General features: G+C 36.3%; 1 non-coding gene across 1 annotated transcript; it reads left to right on the forward strand.

The window, feature by feature from the left end:
• The first annotated feature begins 3,172 nt into the window (after nt 1-3,172).
• TRNAW-CCA (transfer RNA tryptophan (anticodon CCA)) lies at nt 3,173-3,246 on the forward strand. Its single transcript has one exon. It is a non-coding gene; the product is annotated as a tRNA-Trp (tRNA).
• Nucleotides 3,247-21,102: the final 17,856 nt, after the last annotated feature.

Below are 21,102 nucleotides of genomic sequence, written 5' to 3' on the forward strand. Positions count from 1 at the left end.
TTCTTCTGAGGTTCTGAAAGACGTCTAATGAGCGAACAACTAGTCTTTACAACCTTGTACTATTATTAGTTCGCTAAAACAACTATTCGCTAAGCTACTACTACTATTCTTTCATTACAGCTAGCCTAGTAAACTACTATTCTTTACAGCGCCTAGTATCCGAAGCAAGCTATCAAGCTAGTCAGCTAGTCGAATCCGGTCGATAACAGGATTCTTGCAAAGAGAAAGCGCTGGCCGATTTGCTCTTTCTTCCTCTACCGACATAGAAAAGAAAACTAGGATCTGAAGTCAAGTCTCCTCCAGTGCTTGGTTCATCAACTAGTTCTATTCAAAGCAAGACATCCGAACCATCTCAGGAATCCCTTATTCCTTCTTTCTTCATCCTCTCCATCGGCAACAGCATCAGCAACAACGGGGTACAAAACTGCACCTACGATGGGGACATTAACAAGAGACTTGAAACAGGGTTACAGCACCGGATTGGCAATGAGAAGGAATTCGCTCTAGCTTGCAGGACTTATGCTCCTACCCATGCTAATCCTTACAGCAAAAAGACTATTATGCGGTATCCGAATCAGCTGCTATAGAGGCTTTCAGGTTTGCTTCTGCATCTTCAGCTCAGGGAAGCAACAGCTCATTTCAGTGTCGGGGATTTATTCTGCAAACCTTCCTACTTAACGGGGAACTTCACCTGAAACCTTTACCTTCATAGCTTTCCCCTTCTTCTAACCATTGGCTCACACCAACAACCGGCACATGCTCTACACCAACAGACAGACTTGCTTGACGGCCATCCTTCGTTTGTTTTTACACGGCCGTCGAGAAACCGCCCCTTTTACAGCTAGGTTCTGAAAGAACTATGGTATGGCCGGGAAACTGCTTAGCCACGTTATAACACTAGAAAATATAACTACATCTTTTCAGAGGGATACGGGACAGAGCAACTCGAAGTGAAGTAAACTGGTGTAACTAGAACACTGAAGCTTTCAAGCCCTAAGAAAGAGTCCCATTCAAGTTCCTGCTCCTAGAGAAGGTAGTACTCGATTGCCTTTCCTTCTTCTTCCCACTAAACGAATCCCCGCGCTCGAGATGCGAAGAATAGCGTAAATAAAGACTCTCTTGGTCCTTTCGAAGCTGCTGGTGGTAAAAGAAAGAAGACAGAACAGCTATTTCATCAGCTCTGGGACTTGAAGGCAGAGTCGCCCAGGAGGTGAGAAGAGTTGAGAACAAAGCTAAATAGGGTTCTTTTCACCTTTCCCTCACGGTACTTGTACGCTATCGGTCATTGTTTGTTCGAAAGAAAGATGCCTCAACTGGATAAATTTACTTATTTCACACAATTCTTCTTGTCTTTCGTGTCTTTCGGTTGGGTTGATTAGCTAAAATTCGTGTACTTTCCCACCAATAGTTATATACCAGACTCTCGATTTAAACTACTGTGGTGATCCTAGGGAGCGCTTGTTTTGAATCTACTAGGTTTTGGTTAAACGGGCAATTTAGCTACTTCGGGACAAGGGGCAACTACTCTCCTAGCTGGCTGGTGGAGTTTCCTATCTTTTTTTTTCGTATAGCTAGCTTTACTACTGTAGAATGGAAGTAGATGATCGCCCTCGAGACTCGGCTCAGTTAGGGAAGGCCAGGCCGGCCGATGGGTCTTGTTTCGCGAACATGAATCTTTGACCGGAGCCGTGCCGAGCAAAGCATGTGTGCCGAGATAGCTATTCTTCCTGTCTTATATTAGTTATTAAAAGGAATCTTTGATATTCGAGGTTCTTTGAACGTCTTCTTTTACAAAGATGACCAGACTTCTGGCTGCCATTAATTAGCTGCAAGGGATGAGAGAGGCCTTTTTCCGGGTAAGGGATGAATGAGGCCTTACGAGGGATCTTTCCCACTTAATAGATTAGATTCATTCGCCTTTTCTCTTTCTACGTCCCCGAGACCAGGACTATTCTGATCAAAGCTATAGGCATCTTGCCTCTTTCTTTAGGCGAGCTTATTCACCAAAGAAACTGGTCTTCTTTGTTCTGGTGGTCGACAATCAGCTCTTATGCGCAAACAGCTCTTTTTTGACTTACTTATAGCCCTACAGAAAGTGTTGTAGTTAGCTAGTAAATTTGCTGTGTTTGTACAGGTTACGCGGCGGATCTTATAAGGTCTACTCACGTCAAGGTCTTCCGGCATCTAAATGTTGGAAGCGCCATTATCTCTTAATGTTTTCGCACGAATCTCTCTGTCTTGCTATTAGCCCTAGGCTTTAAAGTAGCAGTACCAGCGATCTTGTTCCAATAATGAAGAAGGTTTCGATCTGGCACATCTATCTTTATAATTCCCCAGGACTGAGTTCCACTTTCGATTGCTAACGATCAATTGACAAACGTGTGCAACAAGCTCCAGAAATGCAACCTTGGAGTGATAAGGTTGATGAACAACCGAATTGGTTGAGGAAAAGGAAACCCGCACTCCCGCCCCCAAAGCGGGCGGTATTCTCACGTGGTCAGTTGATCGAGATTTGGGTGGAATATTCCATACAAGAGTGAAGGAAAACCGGTACATTGCTTCGGTTGCTGCTATGGGACCGATCGTACTTTCACTGATGCATCGCCGGGCAGCTAAGTTGGTATGGAAGGATGGATTGTTAGTGTAGACGATTTGGAAGATATAATCGGAGGACATGTATGGTTAGGTTCCACATCATTATTAATCCTAGCCGGGTTAGAGCCATACATAGGTAATAGCATGTCCCAATGCTATCTCCCTCGAAGTTATTGTTCAATATGATCTTATTTTTGGGGGGAGGATCCACTAAATGGACCAACGTAGCACTGTCGGGTGCACTTTGTGAAGCTTAGATAAAGCGGGATTGCGGAGCTGTGAAGCGGCAAAGCCGACTATAGATACACCCCACTTGCGCTTTTAGCTTAGGTTTCTTAGTTTGGAGCCGGGCCTTCTTTTCGCACTATTGCACTCGTGCAGTTGGACTGACTAGTGACTTTGAACCTTGAGACCGAGCCCTTACTCTCACCTTTCGGTTCATTGCAAGGTGGCTACTTCTAGCTTCTATAGTGGCCCTTCTACTTTGATGGAGTTTTAGTTTGTATTGGTACTGAATGGACACATATCAAACAAAGGCGAGCAGTATAAGCCCTCCTCCGTCTTTTCTGATAAGAAAGCGCTCTTAGTTCAGTTCGGTAGAACGCGGGTCTCCAAAACCCGATGTCGTAGGTTCAAATCCTACAGAGCGTGATTTCGTCCTTATTTTTATTAGATAAAATTAGACTGAAAGAGCTTCACTAACTTGAACCGCAACCTGAATTTGACCTCCTTTGTATTAAAGAAAGTAGGAGGTCAATCAAAAAAAACGATAGTAATTAATCAAAGGTCCGATTGATCACCACGCCTATATTGTAAATATGCAGTTACGAATAATCCAGCCAAAGTAACAGGAATTAAACCTAACACGATTCCAAATAGAAAAACTTCAATCATTGCAATTTATTTGAAAGGAGAAAAAGGAGGTAATATCTCTACCTAAATATTAATCTGAATTACCATGAATCTCAATGACCAATAATTTGCAATTTATACGGAACACGAGGACTTCATTTCGCTGCCAGCCCCAGTCAGCAAGCTGAAAAAGTCCTTTCTCCTTTCTCTAATAACGAATAAGGTCCAAATAGAAGTTGCATGTGTTAAGCATGGCGACAGAAACAAATTTTCGTATCCTTGATCGGGCCTTTCCTCACTCCTGTTCGAGCTCAGATTGGCTCGTAGATTTGATGAATTCTTCTTTATTATGTCATTTGATATTGTCATCGCGAGGATAGCAAGTTCCATCCCGAAATAACCCAATCCCTTTTTGTTAAGACCCGCATAAAAATATGCCACTGACGTGAGTAAAGCCAAAGCAACAGTAGTATTTATATCATTCGTGGGTTTAGCGTGGACCAAGTGTATTTGTTGAAACCTGTTGTAGTTCCTCCTGTCTTTATGAGGAGAAAAAGAAGCTATGCCCTCTTTTAGTAACAGTATTTGCGCCAGAGAATGTTCGCCTTTTTATTTATTTTCCGAACGAAGTGGTTGGCCGACGAATGTGTGGAGCCTAATAGCTCACTCAAGTGTGGGTGGACTCGATTTCTTCCGGTTTGAAGCAATCCCTCTTTCTCATGCTTCACCATATGGATTACCTATCTTTCGGTTTCCTCCTGTAACTCCCTCCGGTCTCCTTTAGCTCTGGCGGGCGTGGTTCTGTAGTTCTTCTGGCCTTCCTTCATGTCGTAGCCTTAGCTTATCGACGGGTCTTGCATTATATACAACATTATTTTCTTTTACTCATGCCTTGGAAAAGAGCGTTCTTTGTTTGAGTTTGAAGTCGTTACCTTGCGGGAGCCACCTGGGCGAGACCTTCTCTTCTTTCATATTGAAATATGGTATATTGGATCCCCTGTGAAGTCGACTTCACTTGGCCGTGTCTGCTTCAACTTTACCCTAGACTCGTGTCGTGTAGTGTAGCAAGACTAACAAGTGGTCGAGTGGATTTATGAACGAGCAACTATTATAAGCAATACCTTTCTATTTTTGGATTCTTTCTCCACGGGCAAATAGAGTATACTACACTCTTAAAGGAGCTGCTCCGCTTTTCTGGTTGTTAGGGCAGTGAAATGGGCATCTCCGGGTCTCAATCGGCAACTCGGGGTCTCAGTTCAGGTGTGGACAGCTAGTCTTTCCTCTGCTACATCCGCTGATCAGGATAGAAGGTCACGTGAATTCCAACTCAATCTTTTACACCGGTGTATCGTACTCTCGGTTAAGCTCCGTCTCAGAACCTTGTGGGGTTAGGAGTAAAGCATCCCGAGGTATACGAACGATCTGGCTAGTGAATGCGGGGAGACAAGCGTTAGCCCAAAGCGTTAGCTTGTATCCGCGAATGAACGATTGCAAGTGATTATACCTATATACGGTTTAAGAACTTTTTATCCCACGACTCTCTGGGAATGCTGAATCAGAACAAAAACAAAAAAGACCTAATAAAGGAAGAAGGGCGTGTAGCTACATCATGAAAGTAGAGGTTACAATGAAACCAACCAGCAAAAAGCATTAACGCTGCAAAGATCAATGCACCAATCGCGGTACAATAGAGTTGCAATTCGAGTGCAATTTATATCATACTTGCTCGCGCAAGTTATTTCTTGCGCTCGCTCTAGCAGCAAGGATAGTTCTGCAAGGTAATTGCGCGGGCCTTACTAGCTTTGCCTGCTTGGTTGTACAGCTAATAAAGCTCGGACCTGTTCTAAAAAAGTCGAGGTATTTCGAATTGTTTGTTGACACGGACAAAGTCAGGGAAAACCTTGAAATTATTTCAATATTGAACCTTGGACATATAAGAGTTCCCTCAGATTGGGGCAAATCCTGAGACTGACTTTCTTTCGTCTGGAAAGCCCTCGGGCGATCTCACCAGAGAAAGAAGAGTTCTCAGCTCCCAGTCAACGGTCCAGGTCCAGGTCCTAAAACTACCGCCTTTGCTTTTGCAGCAGAATCTATGGCAATCTACCTTTCAGTTACTTTGTACGAGACGGCATCTTAGCAACCTGGATTATAAGAAGCTATCACTTGACTTTGTTGAAAGATACAAGGGCAAGTCAGGAAGACTCTGGCTTAGCCCATTCACTCCTAAACTATAGAAAGTTGGACATTCGATCACAGAATCCATTGACAGCTGCCCAATACGTGTTTATCAACCACCCGTGCACGCGGGGGCTCTCCATTTAGGTAGCTTCCCGGATCTCCCGCAATAAGCGCAAGTGGTTCCGCCGAACAAAGTTGTAGTTGGTTCGTTTTCGTATGATGATTGCTCGCGAACCTACCCTCACACCACTAGCCGGGATATTCATCCCAGAAAACGGGGGAACATTCGCAAATGATGATTTGATCTTCTCAGATATATCCTTTTGAGCTGTAAACTCAACACAATTAACGAATCTGAAGAGATAATCTTTGATGCACGTTGCATCTGAAGAAAGATGACTAAGATATTGAGTTGGAAGTTGGACAAAAGCCCAAAGCCCAAGGAAGAGAAAGGGGGCAGGGACACGAAGCGTCCAACGACTTGAACTTGAGGATCACAAAGAACTATATGGCTTATCTGGTGGATGCGCGTCTTGGGCTCTTTTACCTCTAACTAAAAATCTCATAAGAAAAGAAAAGACGGACGCTTCTGCTCATGCTTTGGGAGCCGTGTTATGGCAAGACGACCGAGTGGTCGCGTACCACAGTGAGATGTTCAATACAGCCCTCTTAAACTTTCCCCCCCTATTTGAGACTACTAAGGCAGGCGGTGGACTCTTTTGCTGGTTTCGTGTTTACACCTCTGTCAAAGCCACTAATAGATTAAGTTGATCAAATTATCAAGCTGACTAATAATATATGTATCGTGTATAATATATCTATTAGTTACATAACTCCTAATGCTTTTTTATTTATTCGCTTTTCTAAGAGTAATTTATACTTGGACAACAGATGACTCTTGCTACTGATGGGTCACTGAGGTTTATATTCACCTTAATTTAGGAAAGACATGTCATCACTTCCTATCCTTGATTTATAATGCTGCATCTGGAGGACCACCTAGAACGACGGAGCCCAAGTCTGAAAGCAGCTTCTTGGAGATGGTAGAGAACATTAACTTGTGATAAGAAAAACAAAGATGATATATACTAGCTGAAATATGCTTTGATAATATAGTAATCTTGAATCATGTTTTTAATTTTCTTGTTGTATACTAAAATTATTTGGATTGGTTTAGTAATAACAATTTATGTTTTGGTTATTTAAATAAAATAGCAATTGTTGGTTTTGTTTTTGGAATTTTTTGGAATATATATGATTAGATCAGCTAAATAATTAACATTAGTATATATATATATTTAACATCTGTTTTGAAGTAAACAAACATCAGCTATAAGCTGATGTTTATTAACGAGACATCGTCTAAAACCGATGTCTATGTACATATTAGACATCAGTGTTTTGAAGGAGCTGATGTATGTGGTAACATTTTACAAGGGTTCTGGACTGATGTAAAAAATAAAGAAAAAGATATCTATGGTCACATTTCACAACGGCTGTGAACCGTTGTGAAAAAAGAAACACCTTTCTCTACACCCACGAAGACATCAGTTTTTGATGAAATAGACATCAGTCCAGAACCGATGTCTAATGCCCTTTTTCTAGTAGTGTATATATGGCAAGTCTCGCAACCCGATCGTTCATGGTTTCAAATTTATTCTCATAAGGAAATCTTTATAGTTATCAATGCTTTTAAATTTTCGTACACAACTATTTTGCCTTAACCTATTGATTATTGTTATACTTCGTTCAATACTTTCTTCCTCAGTCATTGAACCTTATGATATCATGCTTACGATCTTAAACTTATGAAATATGTGATATTCCCATGATTAACCATTTTTACTTTTGAATCATTGATCTTTCATCCTTGATGACCCCACTAGTAAGAAGATAGTTCATTTCTGATAAGAATCTCGTAATTCTAATCCTTTGATTTATGATCGTAATTCTATTGTCTAGAATCTCTTGGAAATGGAATAATTGATATCCTTACTTAGAATCTTTGGAATGTCCCTTTGGCACAAGTTTTATAAATGAAAATTGCTTAAAAGAGATTTTCTAACAAATGAATGTTTTTCTTGAGATTAGTGGATTGGACTAAGACATAAGTATCTTTCACATTTATTACCTTAGGCTTAAAAGTTGCCTAGGGATCCCAATTAAAATTTGTTAGAACCCGGCGAGGTTCGGGATTACTTCGCGGCTGATCATTAGCTGTAATTTGTAGCGTCATAAAATGATTTTTGAGCAATGATTGGTTTTAAAAATGCTTTGACTTGAATAATGATGCCATCTACCCCAATTTTATATTATGGCTTGCTGTATTGTTAATTTATGTCTCATTATACCACTTGCTGAATATTTGGCTCACTTCTTGCTATTTATTCATGTTATCTCAGCTAGCAAGTATGGTTAGATTCAAGAAGACTGCTCGTAAGTCTACCAATGGAGATGCTGAGGCATATGTGAGAGCTCAGGTAGTATAGTCAGTGTTCATGTGAGGACTGTTAGCTTTGTAAATGATGTAATAGTTATTAGTGTTCGACTGTTCAATCACTAAACCTTTGCAATCTTGGATTATGTTGTAAACAGCTGTTTGCAATAATTATATTTATCGATTGTTATCCTTTAGTTATAATTTCGGGATGTGAAAAATATTTGGAAGAAGATCTTGTCTGATCATGCCTCATAATAAAGATAAATAGCTTGGTAAAGAATAATGTTGTAGATTGAAAAATATTCTAAGTCAAATATCAAGAAGTTACAGATCAAAGAATATTAAGAAGCCATATTGACAAGTCAATTTGGCCTATAGAGAAGTCAATTTACTTGTAGAGAATTTACTTTACTTGTAGAAAAGTAACTTCACTTATAAAGAAGTTTGTTTGTCCTATAGAGAAGTGAAGATATCGACAAGTCAGTTTGGTATGAAGAGAAGTGGAGATATCAACAAGTCATTTACAAATGTAGAGAAGTGGAGACATTGACAAGTCAAAACACATGTAGAGAAGTGGAGATATCGACCAGTCAAAAGACATGTAGAGAAGTGTTCGCACTAAAACACACGCAAAAGTACACGCAAGCGTACGTGATCACAAGTAGTATAAGATTTAAGTCGAGTTCATTCACACGATGACTGGTTTAGGTTAAGTTTAGATTATGAACTCATGCAACAATGTAGAATTATCGTTCACAGCTAAGACAAGTAACATATTTGAGTTGATTAACTACTTAAGAGATTAAACTTGTTAGTGTTTGTGCCCTAGAGACAACACTATGATGTTTTAGTTAAAGTCATTTGGATTATTAATATTTATGTTCTATCGATTATTCCCTTTATAATTTATTAATTCTTAATTTACTGTGATATTAATGTTAGATTAATAAATGTCCTTGGAATATGATATGCAATTATATATCTCTAAGTACGTGACTTAGAAATGAGATTACGAGAATAGTATCAATATTCCTAAAGTTCCCTAGTCGATTATTATTATTAAGGGACAATAATAATGCATTAAGACTAGTGTGTTTGTTGACTAATGATCACATCTCATTGATCATAGGTATAGTGATACTAAAATCAAAGACACAGGAAGATGTACATGTACATGGTGCTGGACAGACCCGATGTGAGATTCTACATGTCTTTTGTGTCATAAGTAATTCTCGCAGTGATAATGATGTAATGGTCCTTAGACCTGAAGTCATTATATTTCTATACGAGAATTAATATACATTGATTTCATTAAAAGTTATCCTTGGCCGGGTAATGATAAAAATGGACATTGGGTATATTATGAATCGTATGAGAAATATGAATGATCTAGATAGGATTTAACCCTCCTATTTTTGGAGTGATATTATTGGCCTCTTGTGTGAGCTAGACTACGAAATGCGTGGCCACGCTCAAATGTTGATTTGATATGATAGTCTACTCATTTATCAAGGAAACCTGGAATAAACATTGATGAGAATGACATATTACATGCCTCTAGTTTAATCTATAATATGTGGTTAAAGTGATTATATTACATTGTACATTATTCGCAAAAGGTTTAATCGATCACCGATTCAATTATTATTACTTGGGTAACAATGATGTATTACTAGATGCCGCTCATTGTTTATGATTTTAAATTAAATTTAAAATTCGTTGCCAACGTAATAATAACCTATAGGGTCACACACTAAGAATGCTTGAAGGATTATTTAATTTAAATTGGATTTAAATTATATTAAAGTAATTCGAATTATTTATAATATTAATTAAGTATGACTTAATTAATTAGATAAATATTAATATTCGAATTTACTAATATTAAATATGAAATTTATTTGTTAAATAATTAAGTAAGACTTAATTATAATACAAATAGGAATTTTGAATTAATAATAACTCCTAATTAGTTAAGAGTTATAATTCATTTTTCTACTCTCTATATAATATCTCTTTTGTGGCTGATTTTTGGTGAAGAAAGACTTTTACTAAAAAAACCATAGCCACCAAGGGAGAAGATGGAGAGAGCAAGAAGAAATGAGTTTGTGCTAGTACACATCCAATCCTTGAGTTCAAGCATTCGTGTGGATACCGATAAAGCGTAGATCGCGAGAGCGGGATGCGTGGTGAGTGAACAAGCTTTGGATCTCCATTAGTCAACCAATTTGTAAAGCTTCTTAAGGTAAACAATCTAATCTACGAATTAAATATATGTTTTTCGCATGGATCCTACGGTGGGTTTCGAAAATTCTAATTTTTTTACAATTTTAATTACTGTTTCCATTGCGTTTATGTGCTCGAAACCCAATAATGGTATCAGAGCTACTTGCGAAAAGTGTTTAATTCATTTATATATTTACTGGTTTTATGATGATAACATGTATATAATATTCCATGACTGTTATGTATGCGATTTTGTATATTTTACATGTTATGTTTATATATGCGTATGTATATATATGTTTTGAATATATGATATTCATGAGAGTTGTATAATCATATGATGATTATATAATCTGTATATATACTGATATATACATGTTTTGTATTTGTTCTTATTATAAGAATCGTATTTGATACAATTCTGAATCGGATGCAGCGGATTTGCTGAAACCAATGTCTGGTGTCTGATTTTGGCGAACGAATATGCTATTTCATATGGAATCGAGCGTCTGAACGTAATTGATAGCTAAAGCTATCATCGACGTCGTTTAGGCCCTATAATCTGTGATTTAATGTTATCAGATTTAATTTTGAATTTTTTGATTTTTTTATTATTTGGTTTTTATGATTAGATCATGATGGGTATGATATGTCAAGATCAGATTATGTGTTTTAACATGTTATTTTGTGTTAATTGAGCATGGTGGATTGTTATGGTTTATGACCTTAGGTTAATGGTTTTGATTTTTCAAATACGGCTTGCATGTCGTTTAATCTTGTAATTATTAAATCTCAAATGTAACTCGAGTTCTTCTTGTAAGTTCATTAGATTAGTTTTCATATTTCATTCCTGTAATGTACATGAAGACATGAAGATTTGAAGATCAAGGGTAATCCCACACAGAGGCCATCCAAGAAAGCAATACAAGAAAGAAGACATGTAATAGTTAGCCATTATTTATTTTCCACCTTAGATTGACCTAGATCTTTGTCATTAGCTTGATAAAGATCATATAGGATGAAGCCATAACCGACTACATTTATTTATTGCACTTTCCATATATATGCGCATATGATGAATGTATGTATAGAGTAGTTTATAAAGATGCATGCTTAATTATATTACGGATGTATGTATTAGATAGGACACCCATGCCATGCTTGCTAAACAAGATAAAATCTGTAACGATTTAAGATTTTAAAATGAACAAAAGATTATGAGATTCTCGTGTTTATGAAACACGGAACAAAATACAAATTTTCTTTGTTTCTAACATGGGGCGATTTTGTCAAAAGCGAGTTCATTGAACTTGTAAGGTTGTGGGTTTTAAGCGAGACCATTGTGACTCCCTCACTACCTGGAAATCAAACCATTGACGGATATTGATTTGAAGTATTTTATTCGAGGAAAAATTAGGAATCTCTTTGTGATGGGATCATGATCGTTTTAAAATTAACAAAACCCTAAAGTTAATATTAAGTTGGTCAGATGCCTTCCAATGAGTCCAATGCGTTAACCCTTACATCGACCAGGAGTGGGTTCGCCAAAGCGAAGTACTTCTATCTATCGTGGGAGATGTGTTGAAGTATATTGATACTTTTTGACTATTGGGTTTGACTTAACTAAGTTATCACAATAGGATTGTGAACTTAGAGGCATAAAGTTTGGTGAGATTTAATAGATAAATATGAATAAATGTTGTTCCACCAAGCTATCCAAGAGTTATATAGTTGATATAATTGACAAATGTTGTCTACCTAAATAATCATGTTTTAGGAGAAAAGCCAAAGCTGACCTAAAGCGTGGTGAAATATGGATCTAGGCTCACTAGAAAGGATATATAAGATATTTTTTCCGAATTAATAGTTAGGGCTATTGATTTGATAAAATAGTGGGAGATATATATTGTGAATATATATATATATGAATAATCACTTGAACATAATTTAATGCTCACCTGTAGACTAAGTCATTTTATGCACTTTAATATTGTAGAGATCAAATGACAAATAACATAAATAACTTCTTCTATGTAATAGTCCTTGAGAAGGACAAGCTGACATGAAATTATTTCCTCGATTGACATGGGAACTTGAGGATTGTCCTCGGGTTTAAGGATGTCACCCAAACCCCTCCCTTATTTCTTCTAGCTGAGAATGAAACATATGCAGAACAAAATACTTACCAAAAGCAAATTAATTATGCAACTGATGTTTCATGTCTCATGCTTGTAATTATGAGTGCTGAGCTTTAGAAGCAAAGAGAGCGTAATGATGCTTATGATATGATTGAGAAACTTTAAAAGATGTTTGAAAGATAGGCTCGTCAGAAAGATTTGACAATAATAAGGCACCATACTTTGCATTAATGGGAGAATGATATCCAGTTGGACCACATGTTCTAAAGATGATAGGTATATGTACCTTGATATTTTGGGTTTCAAGAATAGTCTAGAGACTCAGCTTGATTTGATCAAACAATATTTGAACAACTTATATTCTTAGTATATTAAGAACAAAAGGAATGAGATAGACAGAACACTCACTGAGTTGTTAAGCATGTTTAGAACTGGTGAAAATAACACGGTAAAGGCATGAATTATGTCCATATTGATGATGTACACATGGAATGCAAATGGGAAAGGAAATTGGATAGGCAAGGTGAAGATTTGATCTTATTCGGTGTCAAACCAAAGTTCAATCCCAAAGGGCTTTTGAAGCCTAATAGTGGTGTTGCTAAAGGAGATGATTGTCATTTCTGTGAAAATAACTGGATGAATGGAAGTTAAATTGTCGAGCTTATTTGGAAGATCTAAAGAAGAAGACTAGCAATGGTCAAGCTTCAGGTATAAGGTTAGAATTAGAGCAAAAGTTATTGCTCTAGTTGAAATACAATACCTTATGTTGCCCATAAGGAGAGATTGAGAACTTGATAAATTATTATTACTTGTCTGCCTTTAGCAGATATATAAAATCAATTTCTTGTCAGGACAAGAAAGGTTTTTATTTTAATTAAATAAACAATATTTGTTTATTCTATTTCAGTGATAAGACTTATAATGTTGCACAATTAGTTAACAATTTATATGTTCTAAGATGACTCAAATCAAACATTACCTCTACCATTGTCGTTAAGCCATATTAATGAGAAACGCATTTCTGATTTACATATAGACGAATACTTGGATAAGTTTGATTTTGAATCATTCGGAAGATGCGAACTTTGTCTCATTGGCAAAATGACTAAAGCTTCTTTTACCCGATCAGGTGAAAGGGCCACCGAACGATTATGACTTATACATAATGATGTATGTGGTCGAATGCGTATGATGGCAAGGGGTGGCTTATACTACTTCATAACATTTACTGATGATTTCAGTAGATATGGATATGTGGTTCTTATGAAGAACAAATCTGATTCTTTTGAAATGTTCAAAGAATATAAGGCCGAAGTAGAAAAGCAAACAAGGGAAAAGTATAAAAGTTTTACGATCAGATCGTGGAGGAGAATACTAAAACCTCAATTTCAAGAGTTTCTTGATGGAGTGTGATAGTGTATCATAACTTACTCCTTCTGGAACACCTCAATGGAATAGAGATTCGGAGAGGAGAAATTGTACCTTGTTGGACATAGTGCGATCGATGATGAGTCAAGAGGATCTTCCATTCATTTTCTGGGGTTATGCTCTATAAACGGCTGCATATATACTTAACCAAATTCCGACTAAAGCGGTTCAAAAGACTCCATATAAGATATGGACTGATAAATATCACAGCATGTCATTTATGAAAATTTGGGGACGTGAAGCGTTTGTAAAATGTTTAGCCTCTGATAAGCTTGGACCAAAATTAGATATATGCTATTTTGTGGGATATCCAAGTGAGACTAGGGTATAGTTTTATAATCCTTTCGAGAACAAAGTGTTTGTTGCTCGGGTCGCTGTATTTTTTGAGGGAGAACTACTTGCTAAGAAAATCAGTGGGAGGATAATACATCTCGATGAAGATCGAGAACCACATGATAACATTGAACCAGAGTTGGAATAAGATCAGGATGTACATCAAAATGTTGAAAGTACTAATGTTTAGGAAACACAAGTTATTCGTAGATCTAGTATGATTCACCATGAGTCCGGGAGAAATTATGGATTTCTTTTAACTCAAGATGGTGATGTGATGCTTACGGATAAGGATAAGCCTCACACCTACCAAAATGCTATGAACAGTCCAGACTCTGAGAGATGGCTGGAGGCCAAGAAATCCACGGTGAAATCCATGTATCAAAATAAAGTATTGACTCTAGTTGATCCACTCGAAGGGGTAAAACTTATAGGGTGCAAGTGGGTTTTCAAGAAGAAAACTAACATGGATGGTAAAGTACAGACCTATAAGGTGCGACTAGTGGCAAAAGGTTTCAAACAAATTCATTGTATAGACTATGATGACACTTTTTCACTAGTTTCTATGGTCAAGTACATCAGGATTTTGATAGTAATAGTTGCTTACTTTGACTATGAGATTTGGCAAAATGATGTGTTTGCAAGAAGGTTAGTGGGAGCCATGTGACATTCCTAGTATTATATGTAGATTACATATAACAGATATGGAATGACATACCTTCTCTACAGGTTGTTAAGACTTGGTTGAAAAATAGTTTCTCGGTGAAAGATTTAGGCGATGCTACCTATATATTAGGGATCAAGATCTATAGAGATAAATTGAAAAGATTAATCGACCTAGTCGGAGTACATACATTGATAAAATATTGCATCATTTTAGGATGCATGAGATAAAGAAAGGATATATTTCAATGTCTCATGGGATAGTGATCTCAAAAGATAACTGCCCCCTAAATCATTAGATGATAAGGGCCGTTTGAGAAAGTTCCAGATGCGTCAGCAATTGGATCTATAATGTGTACAATGATATGTATTAATCCTGATGTTTTGTATGCTTTGAGCATGACAAGCAAATACCAGTCTAATCCAGGTGAGGGTCACTGGATTATTTTCAGGAATATTCTTAAGTAATTAAAGAGGACTAAAGATTTATTTTTGGTATATAGAGAAGATAGGGAACTGGTTGTAAAGGGTTACACTGATCTAGTTTCTTAACCTAATTTCTGGATAGACAAGGATGATTATGTGTCTATGTCTAGTTTGTGTTTTGTTTAAATATAAGTTATGTTAGCTGAAATGGTTCACAGTAAGAACATTGATGATTCTATAATGGAAGCCGAATATATTGATACTTTTTGAAACAGCCAAGGAGACTGTTTAGGCATGTCCTTAGGCGATATCACCTTATTAATGCGATTAATGATCAAGGAGATATAAATGTAAAGTACATAGTAATGATAATGTTGCAGACCCACTGACTAAGGCTTTATCGCAGTAGAAGCACGATGGTCATACTAGTTCCATGAGTATTAGATACATGGGTGATTGGCTCTAGTGCAAGTGGGAGATTGTTAGTATTTGTGCCCTAGAGACAACACTGTAATGTTTTAGTTAAAGACATTTGGATTATTAATATTTATGTTCTATCGATTATTCCCTTTATAGTTTATTAATTCATAATTTACTGTTATATAAATGTTAGATTAATAAATGTCCTTGGAATATGATATGCAATTCTATATCTCTAAGTACGTGACTTAGAAATGAGATTACAAGAATAGTATCAATATTCCTAAAGGTCCCTAGTCCAGTATTATTATTAAGGGAAAATAATAATGCATTAAGACTAGTGTGTTTGTTGACTGATGATCACATCTCATTGATCATAGGTATAGTGATACTAAAATCAAAGACACAGGAAGATGTACATGTACATGGTGTTGGACAGACCCGATGTGAGATTCTACATGTCTTTTATGTCATAAGTAATTCTCACAGTGATAATGATGTAATGGTCCTTAAACCTGAAGTCATTATATTTTGTATATGAGAATTAATATACATTGATTCCATTAAAAGTTATCCTTGACCGGGTAATGATAAAAATGGACATTGGGTATATTATGAATCGTATGAGAAATATGAATGATCTAGATGGGATTTAACCCTCCTATTTTAGGAGTGATATTATTGGCCTCTTGTGTGAGCTAAACTATGAAATGCGTGGCCACACTCAAATGTTGATTTGATATGATAGTCTACTCATTGATCAAGGAAACCTGGATTAAACATTGATGAGGATGACAAATTACGTGCCTCTAGTCTAATCTATAATAAGTGGTTAAAAGGATTATATTACATTGTACATTATTCACAAAAGGTTTAATCGATCACCAATTCAATTATTATTACTTGGGTAGCAATAATGTATTACTAGATGCCGCCCATTGTTTATGATTTTAAATTAAATTTAAAATTCGTTGCCAACGTAATAATAACCTATAGGGTCACACACTAAGAATGCTTGAAGGATTATTTAATTTAAATTGGATTTAAATTATATTAAAGTAATTCAAATTATTTATAATATTAATTAAGTATGACTTAATTAATTAGATAAATATTGATATTCGAATTTACTAATATTAATTATGAAATTTATTTGTTAAATAATTAAGTGAGACTTAATTATAATACAAATAGGAATTTCAAATTAATAATAACTTCTAATTAGTTAAGAGTTATAATTCATTTTTCTACTCTCTATATAATATCTCTTGTGTGGCTGATTTTTGGTGAAAAGACTTTTACTAAAAAAAACCCTAGACACCAAGGGAGAAGATGGAGAGAGCAAGAAGAAAGGAGTTTGTGCTAGTACACATCCAATCCTTTAGTTCAAGCATTCATATGGATACCAATATAGCGTAGATCGCGAGAGCGGGATGCGTGGTGATTGAACAAGTTTTGGATCTACATTAGTCAACCAATTTGTAAAGTTTCTTAAGGTAAACAATCTGATCTACGAATTAAATATATGTTTTTCGCATGGATCCTGCGGTGGGTTTCGAAAATTCTGATTTTTTACGTTTTTAATTACTGTTTCCGTTGCGTTTATGTGCTCGAAACCCAATAATACTAACATGTAGTAACTAAGAGATTAAAACTAATTTACTTATATAAGAATAAAACATGAGATTCTAACTTCATTAAATACTTCATCCAAAGTTTATATCTTTATCAATAGCATGTGATGGTGATGATAACTAATCAGATAACACGAGATTAATATATACTATCTTTCGATATACGCATACCATACTACTGAGCATACACAATTAAGATAGAAGTTGAGTAGACACCAATTATGCTTAGACCCTATATGTCTATAAGATTTGAAAATATAACGGTTGAAGAGCAAGTTATCTATTGTGATTACATAGGGTGTGTAAGATGGTTAAAATTACCCACGAATTATGCATGTCAATTCATACATAAACCTATTCTAGCATGGCAAGTTCTATCCCTCTATATTCACTGTCGCTTCAATAGAGATTAACAAACAATCTTAGATGTTAACCACGCATCAGTGACAAATAAGCACAACCAAACTAGGAAATCATAAATCACCACACATTAAAGATTTAGAATAATCAACTATTGAAATCCATAGATAAATCCGCTAGAATCCCATGACAATGATTAGTTCATGATCGAACACATCGTCACCATGGGTTCCAATAAAAACATGATAATAAATAAGTTCAGAATAATACGATAGAATATAAAAGTAATAGGGTTTAGAATAAGAACAAAACAAGCATCCAAAAGTATCTCTTAAATCGAAGAATACAAAAGTATGATTTTAATTCTTCTTCTCCTTAGCCGTCTCATATGCTCTAGGTCTTCTTATTGTTCTCCCTTGCTTTCTTGTTATTAAAAACGTCTTTTAATCTTTATATATAAGCCCCAAGTGGACCTGGACTCTCATAAAATCAGAATCGTAATAGAAACAGGATTCTGTAGAAATAAACCGGCGCGAGCGCGTTGCCGTTGGTGCGGGCACGCTGCCTTTGGTGCGGTCGCGCTGCCTTGCTGAAACTCCTGGCGCGGCCGCTTCGCTTCTAGAGCGGGCACGCCTGCCTTCTGTCAGAAACTCTGATTTTTCTTGTTTTGCGCTCCTTTCTTCGTGCGATCTTCCAAAACTCCATTCCTGACCTCTTATTAGCATATAAACATTGAAAAACTCATTTCCTCCTTCTGACTAGTGCCTTGCAATGATTTAACACCAAAAAACATTAAAAAAAACCATATACTTGAGTCCAAGACACCAAATTAAGTCGATATGAAGCATTCCAAATGGATATAAAATCCACTTACCAAGAAGTGGAGATATCGACAAGTCAAAATACATGTAGAGAAGTGGGGATATCGACATGCCATTCTACATCGCGATATAAATATCTCTATGCGCTTTGAAGATCTCGATAACTTCTTTAATTACAGAATGCATATATCTTGAAGATTCAAGATTATCTTTCAACAAACTATTTTATCATTAAAATGGAAAGTCTACCGATGCATCTTGAAGAGTGCAAGATCAGGGGTCAAGATGAACTAGACAAAGAAGGGTAATAGACCTGGAAGATTGTTTGCAGATTTGTAGCACTCAAAATAGAAATAGACAAGAGGACTTTCGAAAATATGTTGGTCTATTTTAGTACAATTTCTGTAAACTGTGCATGTTGATCTATAAAACATGTCACGAGTCCTTTGTTCCATTTGTAACACAACAGTCTAGATTTTCATGTATTCTCTCAAAAAAATAGTTAAGTTCTTTGATATTCAAGAACTTGGATTTGTGGCACAACCTATTTGATTTTGAATTAAAATCAATTGAGTTTTAATATTTGCTTCTCTGTCTTTTACAGTTAGTTAATTATCACTACACCTAAACACTTAAACTTGATTTCTTGAGAACAATTAAAAAGTTTGTAAGTAAGAAAAATCAAGAAACACACATTCAGCCACCAACTGCTAAATGAAGATACATCATCAATGGCTAGCATTATCAGTCCATCAATGACTATTCAAATGACTATCAACAATTAAGAATAATCACATAGCTGGTGACAACAACTAGATAATGGTTATGTCTCGAGTCTAACATAGCACATGGGCTGATGGGAATCTCAGTAAAGAAAACGGAATCCAAGAAAAACTTTGCATGTGATCTTGGATTCTGAAGAAGAAGAAATATTCAATTTTCATGCATGAAAAATTGGAGGGATATTCAAAGAAATATATCAAGATGCAATCTAGCCTAATTTGTCAAGCCTCACGGGAAAAAGAATGAACAAGCAATCTTGTTGGATCTCGAAGATTGTGTTATCTATTGTCTAGCAATCATTGTAACTTAGTGATTAATAAACCAAGTAGTAGCAGATGTTTCATTCAAGAAATAGGTTTTACATTTTTAAAAAGCAGAAGAGAGATATCCTCCTCTAAGTGAAACACTATAAACCATAGTTGTGAGATTACTTTTGTAATTGTAACAGATTATTTCTTCAAATAAACCTCAATTGGCAAGTCAAAAAATTAACCACCTGAGAATTTTGAATATCGGTGTTCATATTTTATCTCCCAATGTTATGGATAAAAACTCACGGTATATTAATTGTTGTATTCATTACTAAGGTTCGGGAGCTCAAGGCCTTTAATGGATGTTCTCGTGTTTCGTAGCTTAACTCTGCCTTTACGAGATGCCTACGTATCTCCGTGAGTTAGAGAATCAAGCCAAAAATGTAGTTCTGATTGATGAGGTGAGTCCCTTTATATAGATGTTGAGAGTCCTTGAATTGGACTAGATCTATGAGACTTGGTGGGCAAGTCTTAGAATTAGAATGGACTTTGGAGTCCTAGGAAGTAGGAAATTGATTCCTTATCCTCTTAGGTCCCTTGGAGGCTAATCTACAAGGATTTATGTCCTCATTAGGAGTCATCTTAATATCTGATTTCTCCCCTATTAATTAAATATGAAATTAATCAATATTCAGGGTTTTGGGCCCTTTCGAACCGGGCTTCGTTATTGGACCGCATCAGGTCTAATTAATTCCAACATTAATAATATTCGTAGGCTGTTTTTAGGCCCATATCAAGGGTCCTGGGCCTCTTTTAATGGGCTTAACAACCAGACCAATTTTATACATTTAATGCGATATTAATTAAGCAATCAGGGTTTACTTCATTCCCTATCATTTGCCCCCAACTTCTGGGAAACCGTGAAAGATTTCGCAGAAGTTAAGTTTATTCGTTCCCTTTCAAGGTATCGTTTTTGCGTAAAGTGTGGAGAAACCTACACATTTACAGCAATTCGCCTTGCTCACGGTTTTAAGGTTGTTTTTAGAACTTCCCTACCATTTTCTTACCTTTTCCCTTTTTTAGGAATTTTTTGGTATTTTTCAGGAATTTTCCCTTAATTTATGGGATTTTTTCGTAATTCTCAAGAATATATACTCATTAATATTCCAAGAATATCTTATCAAAAATAGTTTTTGAAATTATTTTCAAATTTTCCCTAACTTTTCTGGGATTTTTCAGAATTTTTCAAAAAATTTCAGCCCCCTTTTTCGACTAGGATCCTAGTTGAAAATTCGACCTGGATCCTGGTCGTACTTTGGGCCAGCTCCTGGGTCCTAGTCGAAGAATTCCGACTAGGATTCACGACCAGGATTTCGACCTGGATCCTAGTCGAATTTATGACCTAGATCCTGGTCGATATTTTGGCCGTTTTTCAATTCCTGGTCGTGGAACTTCGACTAGGATCCACGACCAGGATTTCGACCCGGATCCTAGTCGAATTGATGACTAGGCTCCTTGTCGAATTTCATGCCACAATTTGACTCCTGCTCATGA

Source organism: Apium graveolens, unplaced genomic scaffold (genome assembly GCF_009905375.1).
Source record: "Apium graveolens cultivar Ventura unplaced genomic scaffold, ASM990537v1 ctg4718, whole genome shotgun sequence".
Lineage (NCBI taxonomy): Eukaryota > Viridiplantae > Streptophyta > Magnoliopsida > Apiales > Apiaceae > Apium > Apium graveolens.